Source organism: Rhinopithecus bieti, unplaced genomic scaffold, assembly GCF_001698545.2.
Source record: "Rhinopithecus bieti isolate Rb0 unplaced genomic scaffold, ASM169854v2 scaffold_29928, whole genome shotgun sequence".
NCBI classification, from domain to species: domain Eukaryota; kingdom Metazoa; phylum Chordata; class Mammalia; order Primates; family Cercopithecidae; genus Rhinopithecus; species Rhinopithecus bieti.
The window spans coordinates 5080621-5095232 of NW_016814053.1; the positions used below are offsets into that span (position 1 = coordinate 5080621).

Consider the following 14612-nt stretch of genomic DNA (forward strand, 5'->3'; position numbering starts at 1 on the left):
AGTGAGCTTTGATTTTGACATTTTGTGTGAGAAGTGTTTGGGGGATGCCAGGTGGAGATGTTCCATTGACACTCCACAGTCTAAAAATCACATCCAGCTCAAGAAAGACTTCTTGGCTTGAGATTGATTTGGAAACCATAAATATGTGCAGATGGCCATAAATTCTGGAAACATAGATAATAATATTTTGTCAGGTATTTTAATACTGTATCAATAAATCATTTCTTATGTATTCACCTATGTTTGCAGACTTTGGAGCCATCATTTATAAATTGGCTGGAGCCAGATAGAATACAGATCAGCCAGACAGAATGTATAAAGTGTGAAGAGAAAGGGATTGGATATAGAGTCTTGGGAACAACAATATTTATGGGACAAAGGCAAGTGAGAAAAAGCAGTGGAGATGGGGTGGGGTGGGGTGGGGTGAGATTTAAAATGCAGAGAAGGCTCAAGAGGACAGCAATTCTTCCGCTGAGATGGAAGGGAAAGTGGTGAGGATGAATAAGGATGGGCAGATGTCAGCCAACTTTCCATCAAAACTCCTTCAGACTTGCCCCCAGTGGCCAAAAAGATTACTTTCTCTAGAATGGTGGTTCGTAACCTTTGTTAGGGTAACAAGCTCTTTGAGAATCTGGTAGAAGCCATGGACCATCTTTCACACATGAGTAGTGAGAATGGAATGCTATGTAGCGGGGGTGAAAGACCCAAGCATCCTAGTTGAAGACTCTTGATATTTTGCAACCAGCTTCTTTCTGTAACTACTTCTACATACTCACAGGAAGATCTTAGTTTCCACTGCTTCATTTTCGTCTGAGAAAGCGGAAGAAAAAGAATCAATGTTGTGTAGCACCATAATGTCCATAACTTTGGCTTTTCTTAACACTGTACCTGACTTTTTCGCCTCCTGCCACTTTTGAAATTACTTCCAGGTTTCTGTTTGACAGCCGAGGGGACCTTCTAAAGCTCTTTCCTTTAACTCCCTGCTTTTGTTTACTTTTTATCAACTGCTTTTCATTCAGTTTATTCTAATATTTATTGAGTGTGGACTATGTTTGATACACTTGCTCATTCTCACAACGTAAAAATCCTGTCTTCATGGGGATTTATCCCTCCAACTTATGCCTCAAGCTCTGACATGGTACAACTACACAATTCCCAGAGCAGCCACTCATGTCCCTTGGGGTACACAGTTCTCTTTCCTCTGACTCTTACAATTTGATTCTTCCATACCAATCAGGGTCTCATTCATTTTCAATTTCTCAGCCTGGAAGTCTGGAATTTCTTCAATCTTCAATAATATCTGAAGTGAAAACAAAACAAATCAAGAATCCTTAATATAACTCTGCCAAAAATCCCACAATCTTGTTATGTTTAAAAGCAGTATTTTATTCTGTGAACCTATCAGTTGATCTTTATTTTCTCTTGTGTCTTTAGCAATTCCCCTTTTGGTACTGGTGTTGTTCTGTGTTCTATTTTTTGTGTGTGTGTTGTTTCTCTTCCTCTTCCTTTGTTCCTTTTTGCACATTGTATTTGATGTTCTTCTATGCCATTATTCTGTACTGCTGGATCTCAAATTGCTCTTCTTATGTGCTTTTGTATAAACATATTTTATGTGTGGACTATCCCCAATAGATGTCAATCTTTCTATTCTTTTGCACATAGCTCACATGTTCATTATTTAATGTCATGCATTGGAATTATCCAGTCAGTATCTAGAATTTCTTTTTTATCCAACTGCTCTTCAATACCAGCTGGTTAAGCATGGAAAATTTTATACAGGAAAATTAAAAATGTCAGTGACATCTGGCTGCAGACCTGCTTGTCATGTACAAGTTTTACAAGTTTTTACAATGTTTACAAGTTTTTATGTCACAAGTAAATTTCTCTTCCCATTGGTTCTATGATTTTCACTCTTGAGCATGGCAAAGTTGAGGTCAGAATCACACTCTGGACCTTCTAGACCAACCAGATATCCTGGCAGAAAGCACACACGTTATTGAGGTCCTATTCAGCACATTACAGGCTTGATATTCTGAAGAGGGGCGACTTTGGAAAAGGTGATCAATAGTCAAGAGTCTCATTCCATCATTTTGTTCAGCTTTTGGCTTTTCACTAAAATATATTCTTCATAGGGTATTTATCATAATAGACATATGTTTTTAATGTATCAATCAGGAGGATGTGTGGTCTTGTTTGTTCTTGATTAAAAAGCCTATGTCAAAAAAATTATTTCAAAGTTGCAGTAATAATTGGAGCAATAAGATGGTAAGGGGTAATTAAAGGATGCAGCTTTCTTTTAGAAACAAAAACAAATCTGGTGACCACATGTATTCTTCTTTTCTTCCTTAATGAATATGATGAAACATGTTATAGTGAGATTATGGACACTAGAGATATACCAACTACATGTTAACGTGTCAGATTTGAGCCCAGGTTCCCACATCAACTATACTCAGGAATTTGTACCTCCTAACATTGTAAACTGACTGGTGATGTGTACATTTCATACCATTTTGTGTCATGGTGAGGCCTGGATGTAGTGGTATTGCTAGTTCCCATATCATCCCTTCTCCCCGCCCACCACACACACACAAACATTGTAGATGAGAAGTATATTGCTTACCCTTCCCATTTTGAACTCTTGGACTAAAAACCATAAATTACCCAGGTATTGCTCTTGAATTATTGCTCTTTAATTTAAATACTTTCTATTTCAGCGAATTTGACTTGGAAAACTCAGACCTACTGAGAAGAAGGAATTGTCCTGGGACAAACTGTTTTTACTATATATCATACTGTTTTCTTCTTTCCATAAATATCTTGTTGGACCTACTGGCCAGCAAGGAAAACATAATCCAATGCCAGTGGTCGGTACTGAATGACTTGGCCCTATGTCTTTGTGCCTTTTAAGAACTGTCCGATGGGTCCGTCATAACGCTTTAAACATCTGCTTCTCAGTCCTAGTTTGTGCTTTATAAGCCAATTCCCATTGGTTTAAATAGTTTCTGTGCCTTTAATATGACTGTCTATTTGGATTAATAGTAATGAACACAGTGATGTGGTGATAATGACAATTTTCTACTTAGAATTTGGTTAAATTCAATTGAACTTGATAAATGTTCCCTAAAGTCTAGGTTAAGAAAAATAGAGAAATGAATGTGGTAGTCTGGCAATTGTCTTGCTCACTGGGAAAATAAGATGTATAAACAACAACAAAAAAGGAAAAATTGGGTCAGACATGATGGCTCCCATCTGTAATCCCAGCACTTTGGGAAGCTGAGGTGGACAGATCATTTGAGTTCAGGAGTTCAAGACCAGCCTGGACAACATGGTGAAACCCCCATCTCTACTAAAAATACAAAAATAAGCGTGGTGTAGTGGCACCCACCTATAGTCCCAGCTACTCAGGAGGCTGAGGCATAAGAATTGCTTGAACTCAGGAGGCAGATGTTGCAGTGAGCCGAGATTGTGCCACTGGACTCCAGCCCTTGCAACAGAGTGAGACTCCACCTCAAAAAAAGAAAAGAAAAGAAAAAAGAAATCATACTCTACATGTGGTATAGGAAATAAATTATATCAGAACAACAAGAATAGGTTGTAAGTAGTAGATTTGGATTCTTTCTGCAAGCCTTATAGGAAAGGTTGATGGTATATTGCCACTGCGCAGATGAGGAAAGAATTAGGGGAACACTTAGTCTTCAAAATAAAATGCTTTGCCTCTGACCAGTTACTTATGAGGCTACTAAGTTAAACATTGTTTCTTGCTAAGTATTCTGCTAATTGACTACAGCATATTTTTAACTGTTGAACATTTTTTTAAATTTGAAAACTTATTTAAGAATTAATCGAGGGTAGCATATGCTTTTATTTGGGATATTTCAAGGTTAATTATCTGACTCATGAGAAAATAAATTACAATATTCTTTTTTATATACCCAACATTTGTACTGTATTTTATTCTGAAGTGCTGAAAACACATCTATATCTGTTACCTCATTTAAAGCAGAGAGGCAGGCATTCCCTTTGAGCAGTCTAGGAATGCTTATATTTTAGAAAACTAGATTTCAAAATAATAGGGACACATTTGAGAAATGGTTAATGAAAATCAGGAATGAATACTTTGAGATCACAATGCACAATCGGGAGCAAAGGGTAGGCTTGGCCAGAGACATCAGATGCAAATGGGATTACAGCTGTAGTTTTGTGTCTTTCATTTATACTAGGATAACATTTCTACTTCTGGTATCCCCTAAATCCCCTTGCTTTATAAGGTCCCCCTCCAAACATAATTTTGCAGCACCATCTCACCTCCATTTCTCCAGGTTTAATTGTGGGCCCTGTCTTGTAGAAGGCACCAGTTAACATCTGCCTCTAGCTATGTACAAGTAGTTTTATGGAAGATGTTCTTGACTTCCAAATACAATTCAAATAGCATTCAATTTGAAATGGTTGCTGAATGATACAAACAATTGGAAGAAAAACCTAAAATCAGACTTGATGGGGAGCAAAATGATGTGTAAAAGTAGGTCTAATGGCCCTTTAAAAACAAGTCAACAAAGGTAAGAAGATGTCACAACTCTTTGTTCTACATCCCTCTACCCACCTGTCTCAGCCCTCAAGGTGTCACACAGCTATAGGGTTAGAAATCACTTAGACTGCCCCCATTCCAGGCTAAGAGGAGACAATCTCTCCATTCAAGAAAATCAGCTAGTTTGTAGAACAGATGAAGAAACATAGTTCTTGAATGAATATCAACTTTACCCCGCTGATTTGTAGTACCCAAAACTTCTCAAACCCATGTGCTTCATCTTACATAACTATTTAACCCTCCACATTCCTCCATTATTCATTCTCTAGGATATTCTTAATTGGAATTAAGGACATGTGTTCTAAGACTTTAAATGTTGACTCTTTCAAAAACTCATGCATCGCTGACTTCATTTACTTAGTTTTAAGTAAAGAACATCTTGATTATTCCCTTCAATGTGTGAAGATGAAGGATGAAGAGTCATGTTGCTGGAGTGTAAAAATGAACAGAACTCAGGCTCTGATTTCAGATCTTGATACGAATTCAGGCTTTCTATGTTGATGTGCCCTTGGACAAGTTACTTAAACTCTCTGAACTCAGTTTTACCATCTGTAAAATGGAGCTAATGCACTACTTCGTAGAGATAAAGAAAAGCAAAGTATATTAGTGTCTGGAAAATAGTAAATGCTCCAAAAGACTATTAGAATTAAAAACACATTTACAGGCAGCTAGCATTGCAACAGCACCACCAACAAAACCGCTCAAGGATTGCCTACTGTATTCTAAACACTGTCCTAAGAACATTATATGTGCTATCTCATTTAATCCTCACAATGATTTTATGGGCTATTCATTGACTCCATTTTATGAATAAGGCACAAAGAGTTTAAAATGCCCCATAGTTATTTGCCCCACAGTGAAGCATAGTGTCAAAAACACTATGCTATATTGATTCCAAAGGTCCACATTGAAAGCAGTGTGATTAAACGTTTTAGGAAGTGGCGCCATCAACAACACTCAGAAACTCAAGAAGTTGCTCAGTTCTTTCTCATTGCTTAGCCTATCAATTTTCGGTACATACCCTCTGAGCCGACTGGTATTTTTGACATCGGGGGCATGTATATTCTTTCAATGAACTGGCTCTTTATAGGAAGTACACAACTTGTTTTTGTAAAACCTAACGATAGCCAAATCTAATTGTTATTAAAGAATTTGTTTAGAATTTTAAATAGAGGCAGAGTGTGACTATTGATTGATATTACAATTTGAAATGCATTTAGATTTTTGTGCTCATTATTATGCACAAATGACATTTAAATCTATGAGCTGGTATTCTTATCTGCTTCTTTTATTATTTAAAAACAAACCTGGTTTAGAAGTGAAGGCCTAAGGCCATTGAGTAGTTGTATTTTTTTGCTTATATTTTATTTTCTACTGAAACAGTAGAATTAAAAACACATTTACAGGCAGTTATTTTAATTAGGTAATAATCACAGTTTCTGTTTTTTCAGAATCAACTGGTAGCCTGAGACATTTAAAATTTCTTACCATAAAATTTAGATGGGTTAATATTAACTTTCATGGTTTTAAAGTTACTAAGCACATAACTATTTTGGTTAAGGTTACAAATAAGGATAATAAAAGCCCAAAGGAGAACTTTTGTCTAAAATAGACTGAGAAGTTAAATATACTTCCATGAAATGTATTAGTGTATATAGTACATTTTATTATTAGTAATGTGTACATTTTAACACATAAGCAATTTTTAATTCTCTCTGGAAATAAATTAAAGGTTGATCTGCCTTTTTCTTAAACATTCCAGGTAATGTAATCAATATTGTACTATTATAATGGTAATAAATTGATTAACACAATAACCAATTTCTGATATGTAGTGTACTAATGTTAGTTTGCAGTATTTAGGTCATGGTTTCCTTATTTTGACAGATCACATGTTTAATAATCTTATGTGGCTCATTTCATTTTTAATTATTACTGCTTTTGCTTTAAAGGACTCCTGGAATACTTTGTTTCCTGGGAAATGGAAGTAAAGTTTCTTAATTACACGCAACTTCTTAATTACAAATGTAAGCGGAGAAGATGTCAGCAGAAGTTAACTTCTCAAAGAAGGATCCATCACACCAATGTTTTGCTGATGTTCCAACTCGTAGAGAAAGGTTCAGCCTGTGATCTCGATTTCTTTGAGGAGAACCCTCTCAATCCTACAAAAGCTTGCGTCAATCTAATTTAAATGGTCTTGACGGTCTTAAATTATTGAGAAAAATACAAATCCATGTACTAGATACCTATCCAAATTTCAATATATTTTATAATAGATGAGTGACATACTCACATGCAAGCCATATCTGTACGCTCTTGCTGCTAGATTTTATGTTTCAAATTACTTGTCTTTTTAATTTAACTTTATTTTAAAACCAAATTTAGTAAAGTATGATTACATAACTGAAATTCATCCTTTTTAGGTGTACCATTCAATGAGTCTTGGCCAGTGAATACCATCATGTAACCACCATCACAATCAAGGTGGCAGGGTGCTTCCATCGCCCCATCTCCTGCCCCTTTGTAGCTAGTGTCGTCCTTCTACCCTCAGCCCCTGGCAACCCTAGTTTGTTCTTTCCCTGTAGTTTTTCCTTTTCCAAAATAAATCTTATATAAATAAAACCATACACTACAGGAGGCTTTTTATTTTTCATCAACAAAAACTAATATAGAAGGGCTTATAGCTGCTTCCACCTGTGGTGTATTTATATTCATTTCTTGACTACTTTTGTTTTGGGTGCCAGGAGAGAATAAGAAAGGCAGTAATAAAACCAGAAAGGACTGTCTAAGTGGAGTGGAGAAAAGTGGTATCATAAGAAATCATGATATCATGAGAAATGAATGAATGGAACAAATTCATTCTGTCTACTTGCCCCTGAGGAAAGAAGTAGATGCTTAATTTTTGAAATGTCCATTCAGTAGCATTAGCTTTCCCTCTGTTGTGTTACAATAATGTGATGATATTCTCTTGTTTATGTAAAGGGGAATTCATGGCCACTATGGTCTTAATGCAGCCCCCAAAGTTTATGTGTTGGAAACGTAATCCCCAGTGCAACCGTGTTGGGAGGTGGAGGCTTTTGGGAGGTGTTTAGGTCGTGAGAACTCCACCCTCATGGATGAATTAATGTCATTACAAAAGGACTTAATGGGGAGAGTTTGCTTTTTTCACCCCTTCTGTTCCTTCTGCCATCTGAGGATACAGAGTTTGTCTCCTCTGGATGATGCAGTAACAAGGCACCATCTCGGAAGCAGAGAGCAGCCCTCACTAGACACCCAGCTTGCCGGCACCTTGATCTTGGGCTTCCTAACCTTTAGAACTGTGAGGAATAAAAATGTGTTCTTTATAAATTACCCAGTTTCAGGTATTTTGTTACAGCAACACAAATAATTTTACACAGTAGCCAATGTAGAATTTCAAAATATTTGAATCTTTCAACATTCTGGACCTCTCCAGTTGGACTAATTTTTATTTTTTCTGTAATAAAAGGCACTTATCTTCTTTGGACTGTGTCAGAAGAGAGACCATGAAGCACAACAAAAACGCTGTTTTATTAGCTGTGTGACCTTGAGCATGTCTCTTACTCTCTTTGAGTTTAGTTTACTCTCCTGGAAAATGTGGATTAATAATAGTGTCTTTTTCATAGGTTGTTATGAGCATTGAATGAAATAATGCAAATTCTATGCCCTGTGCCTGGGTATAGAAAGTCCAGAGAAAATGTTAATATACTTTGTTCCTTTCTCTTTTTTTACATGTAATGAAGGATAAAAATAGAATATTTAAAAATAATATATGACTCTTGTTGGTATATCATAACAGCCATAAAATGACAGAAAATTTTAAAATTTGTATTAATCTTTTCTTTGAGACATGGTCTTGCTCTGTTGCCCAGGCTGGAGTGCAGAGGTGTGATCACAGCTCTCTGTAGCCTCAAACTCCTGGGCTCATGCAATCCTCCAACCTCAGCCTCCTGAGTAGCTAGGACTACAGGTGTAAACCATCATACCCAGCTAATTCTTTAATTTTTTGTAGAGATGGGGGTCTTGCTATGTTGCTTAGGCTGGTATCAAACTCGTGGCCTCAAGTGATCCTCCTACCTTGGCCTCCCAAAGTGGAATTATAGGTGTGAGCCATTGTGCTTGGCCAATAATTTATTTAGTTAAGATGCAATAAATTAAAAGGTACAGTATTTATCTTTATGGTACACATACTTTAATAGAAAAGATAAAAAACTCTCTTGAAACAATCATAGAATGGCTATAAATCAACATAAAAATAAGAATGTGATAATTTGGTACAGAATATATAGCATAAAGCTGAAGAAATGGGGCTAGGATTAGGCATTAGAAACTTGCCTGCCACAAAAGATTTTGGATGTTCTTTTGAGTCTGAGGAGGAGACTGGCTCAGACCGCCATCCAGGCCAGCGAAGAAGTGATAGCATGAGTAGAGGTGGGGAGGTGGGAATGGTTGAGGACTGTAGAAGAACAATGAGATCTAATAACTTACACAGAGGGAGCAATAGAAAAGAAATTGAGGACCTAAGTATGAAAGTGAGAAAGGGAAGAGGAGGGGCAGTTAGAAAATGTAATCAATTGATACAAGACTTAAAATAATGCCATAATTGATACGCAGTGCTATCTGGAGCTACTGTGAATTCTGGAAGAGGATAGTGACATGATAGGAACTGTGTGTAAGGAAGACTGTGCTTACAACACCATGCATAGTGGTTCAGGCTATGGACACCTGTGGGATGTGTGAAATGTGCACGTGTCACCACTCCTGCCTCCCTCCTCCACTCCTGCCTCCCTCCTCCACTCCTGCCTCCCTCCCCCACAGCAGACATCAACAATAAACTAGGACTCTGATCTCAGACGCAACCTCAGAACCCTTCTCGAGACAGCACTCTTGACCTTCATATTTGTTGATCAGAATGGGCAAAAGATAAAAAGCAACTGCCACCTCAGACTCTTGAGTTAAGATATTTAACAGCTGTTAATGAAGCATCATCTAGTGCACATGTTTTGCAGCTCTTAGAGTCACTATGCGGAACTCATTCAGTTGCAAGAGCTCCATTAGTATGTTGGCAGAGTCTGTCACAGAAATGCTTTTCAAGGGCATTATTTGAAGTATGATATGACATTGCCTCCCTTAAATATTTTTCAGGCTTTGCCAACTTAGAGGATAACTTTGTCAAATCTTGTAAGTTTTTGTTTCCCATTATTGATTTTTTTTCACAAATAGTCATTAAACCTTCATTTGTTAAAGGCTTAACACATTCCATTTTTCTACCAAATTTATATTGCACCCAAACTATGTTTCAGCAATTTAGAATTAAATTAATATAGTAGCTCCTGTTTATCAATATGGCAGACCGGCTGCTGGAGGACAAGGGATGATTTACACCCGACTGTGAGGCTGTGTGTGTGTCTGTACACGTGTGTGTGTGTATATACATCTTGCATAAACCTGTGGGCTCTTCCCTGGTATTTATTTCACACTGGAGAATTCCTGATAAAATAATCCTTTAAATATCTTGACATGTGGTTTAAATCATCAAAGAGAAAAAAAAATGTGTAAAAGCACATAGAGGGGACCCCAAAACACGTACATCTTACCAGTTATCTCCCTTTGTAGTCAAGGTCAATCATGAGAGCCAGTCATTTTGAGTCAAATCCGAACCTAAATATCTATTTTAAAGTATCTTGCTAGTTCGAATTATGATAGGTTCTTCAATTAAGGGTAACATGGTAAGAGCATTATACTTACATTGTGTGCTTAGAATATTTTCTGAAAAAAGATCAAAACTGTTTTGAATGTGTGTGTTGTTGCTATGGGATTTGTTTGTCCTAAGGGTTGATACACAGGAATAAGTAGGGCCAATCATTTCAGATGCTTACTATGTGACATTCCAGGGGTGTGGCATCACACAAAATAATACGAATTAAATGGCAATTAAATCCAAAGTTCAGGAGTTTGTGGCCAAAAAAGATGTTGGTACTTTCAGTGTTTTTGCAGTGTGAACATGAAACCACTCAGTGTCGGACCTGGTGGGGCCTCAGAGGTTATCTGCTAACCTCCTCATTTTACAGATGTGCACACAAAGCATCAGAGAGGGTGGAGGAGTTGCTTATGGTCACCCAGTTTGTCCAGGGTTGTTACTGGAATCCATATTTTTTGGTTTATAGTTCTATGTCTTTAGGCATTTACTTATTCTTGCTGCTTCCTCCATCCCTTTAAAAGCCTCACACTGGGAAATTTATAGCAATTTAGAATTAAATTAATATAGTAGCTCCTGTTTATCAATATGGCAGACCGGCTGCTGCCGGTCATTGAAAAGTTGTACCTGTCTTGATGAAGATCATTCCTGGCTGTCAAGAAGGGCTGGCAAGAAGGGCTCTAAGAGGTGGTGAAGAAACTTGTATCTATTCCCTCCCTGGTTCTGGTGAGCTGGCTTATAGGGGCAGGGAATGGAGGGCCCCTTTACCAAGATTGGAGCAAAGGAGGTTGGAGAAACCACATAACTTCTTTTTTCTCTGAAGTTTTCACTGCTCACTTGGGGTTGAGTCATGGAATGACCACTCTTCTTATGTCATCTAACATTGTTGATAAATGTCATCATTTTCTGTTGATGTGTTGTCCTGTTTATGCAGCATAGCAGGGATGACCACTGCAGAGCCAAAAGACTGGCATGCAGGAACCATGAGCCCTCCTTTGGCATCCCCAGGATAGGTTGACAGACTCAGGGGTCTGGTAGGCTGGCCAGGGCAAATCCAGGGAGATGATGTTTTGGTGCGTTTATTGTGATAATGTTTCCTCCTGCCTATTTCCTCCTCGTTTGTCTGGCAAACTGCTGTTCATCCTTCAATACTGAACACTTGGTGGGAATATAAATTAGTACAACCTCTACAGAAAACAGTATGGAGATTTCTTAAAGAACTAAAAGTAGATTACTACTTGACATAGCAATCCCACTACTGAGTATCTGCCCAAAGTAAAAGGAGTAATTACATTAAAAAACCCGTATGTGTATGTTTATTGCAGCACAACTCACAATTGCAAAGATATGGAACCAACCAAAGTACCCATCAATGGACGAGCAAACAAAGAAAATGTGGTATATATATACCATGGAATACTACTCAGCCATAAAAAAGAATGAACTGACGTCTTTTGCAGCAACTTGGATGGAGCCAGAGGCTATTTTTCTCAGCAAGTAAGTCAGGAATAGAAAATAAAATACTGTATGTTCTCACTTATTAATAGGAGCTAAGCTACTGGTACACAAAGGCATGCAGAATGATATAATGGACATTGGAGACTCAGAAGGCAGGGGTGGGTGGGGGTGAGTGATAAAAATCTACATACTGGTTATAATGTACACTGCTTGGGTGATGTGTTCACTAAAATCTCAGACTTCACCAGTATACAATTTATTCATGTAACAGAAAACCACTTGTACCACAAAAGCTATTGAAATAAATTTTAGTTTTTAAAGAAAGTCTGAGTACTAACACCTCCTCTTTTTTCCATCCTTCCCAAGACTACCTTCCTCCCTTATCTCTCCCATGTGTTCCCAGAGAGATATATTTGAAATGAGGTATTTGGGCTGGATCGTTTCTGAGATCACTTCCGGTTTTTAAACATTTCCTGGTTCTTTAGCAATGCCTGCCCCCAGTGATTAAGCCCTCCAGCTGGTGACCAGCCTGGCACTGGTTTGAATCAGGATTGGGAGGAATTTGTTTTCTCAAGGCACGTCTGCTAGGGGGTGGGTTGCTTGAAGATGCCGGTCCCACACACCCAGAACACTGCCTGTCCAACGGCTCCACAGCTGGGTCAGGAGAACTGCAGTCGCTGTCTCCAACAGCTGTGCTCCTTCTTTGCCTTCTATAAACAGATGACTGATTGGGTTGGTAACTTCAGAGGCATTCTTCTCTCCCCTCTCCCCTTTTCTTTTCATGAGATGTGTACTAATTGTATCTGCTGCAAAATCTGGGAGCCACCCCTTCAACATTTTTCTTCTCTAGAAGGGCGAGTTTCTTAGGTCTCCAGTGTTTGGATCCTTCACCCCGTCATCATTCCCGCTCTCCCCCACAACATCTCTCTCTCTCTCTCTCTCTCTCTCTCTCTCTGAGGCATCTATAGTCATCTTTGTAGTATAAATATTAGCTGGAGAATAGCTGAGTCATCTCCAGTTTAATTATATGTGATCCACTGGCTGAAATCTACCTCTTTCACATTCTAGACACCTTTCTGCTTCATTTTTTCTTCTTGATACTTGTGTTAAACTGACCATGGCCTGTATTTTGTATATATTGGCTCTTCACTCTCCACCATGAAGAGAATGTAAACTTCAGGGGACTGAAATCATTTTGTTTGCTATTGTATCTTCAAAGCCTAGAAGCGTACCTGGTACATGGTAGATTTTCAACAAAAGATGTCAAAGGGGAATGGATTATCAGTTTCCAGGAGCGAATTGTCTTGGACCCACCACTACATTCCTCTTTGCCTCAGCCAGGGTTGGGCGTGGGAAGGGAAGTGTGGCAAAAAGAGGCAAAAACTCCAGATAAACTGAGGATAGGGTTGACACAGAAGAATTTTGTTTCTTACTTCCTTTTCAGAATTCAGTGAGATGGTCTTGCTGAGACTTTCAACTCAGTACAGCCATCTGCAGCTAGAAAATTGCTGCTTGGGGTTTTATAAAGAAACTTGATGAGACAGGGCCCCTTAGTTTTCTGTGTCTTACAGTATGGAAATGACATGAAAGGGACCTCCATGTTCTTGCCTGTCTTGGTGAGACACAAAGGTCTTGAGAACCGAAGAGCCAGGATTAGGAGAGATTGTAAATAGCAGAGATTTCCACTTGGAGTCTGAGACAGGGACCAAGGGCTTCAGTAAAGGGTATCATGGTTATGTCTCAAGAACCATTAGGGGACAACTGTACCTCCAGTGCCAAGATGAGCCACTCCATTTCAACCCTTGAGGTCCTTCCTTCCAGTTCTCTACACAGCCATGCAACTTCTCCTTCACAGACACCATCTTGAGAGAGAAAGAATAAAGAAAGATATCCCAAGAAGAAATAATCAGCCTTGCTTCAGATTTCTAACTTTGAATTGACTGAATATTTAACCCACGTAAGACAGAATGAGACCAAGAAGGGGCTGAGATAGCTTTCATTGGCATATACGATTTTTTTTCTTTTCCCATCATTGGCATATGGGTAAGATAAGATCTGCTGTAGCTAAGGCATTTAAAAAGCATATCCAGTAACACCTTTTTAAAAGCATATCTAAGCACAGGTTAAACTTAAGCTATCCCTCCTCCTTCCCTGCCATCATCAGCTCCAAATGATGTTTTAGGAAAAGATTCAATGAGTAGAAAACAGGATCAACATGCCTAGACCTGCAAATTGCATAGGAAGACAGTTTCAGTCTTGGAAACTTAAGTATCACTCTTAGCCCCCAGCAAAGAGCAGGCTCTCTTTCTGTCTTTGAGTGTCAGGGGCGTCTAGCACCATCCCCAGGGACCATTGCCTGGGGACTCCTTTTTTTGGACCTTTTCTGGTACACACTCTGTAGATTTGAGTCCTCAGAGCAGAGGGTCTAGCTTATCCCATGAGCCCTTGGCCTCTCCTGCAAACTCAGGGACACAGAGAAAATGCACTCCTCTGGGTATACTTCCATTCTGTTTGGTTATTAATGTATCATGGTGATAACCTTATTATCCTAACACCCAAAGCCAAAATTATTCATGGTTGCTTTGTGTAGGAGAACATTTGCTAAACTCTCAGGGGTAAACACTGAGAAGTTGGGTTAACTGTAGCAAGGGCAAGCAGAGAGATAGATGGCTGGCTCTGCTCTTGAACAGAATAGGGCTGTGGGTTGAGGAGATGGGGTGAGAGGTGGGGGAAGGGTAAACAGCTCTGTGGAGTGATGCAGGACTTTGAAGAACAATGATGTACATTTTATGTTTATGGATTGAAACACACCCACACAAAGCTTTTTGTCAGCATTTCTGCTGTTGCTTG

At 38.6% G+C, this 14612-nt stretch overlaps 1 long non-coding RNA gene across 1 annotated transcript in view; it reads left to right on the top strand.

Moving 5' to 3' along the window:
• LOC108513642 (uncharacterized) overlaps positions 1–11896 on the top strand; it is a 37855-nt gene extending 25959 nt beyond the window's left edge. The window contains exon 3 of the long non-coding RNA XR_001880966.1: positions 11630–11896. This is a non-coding gene — a long non-coding RNA (uncharacterized LOC108513642). The remainder of the gene's footprint in view (positions 1–11629) is intronic.
• Positions 11897–14612: the final 2716 nt, after the last annotated feature.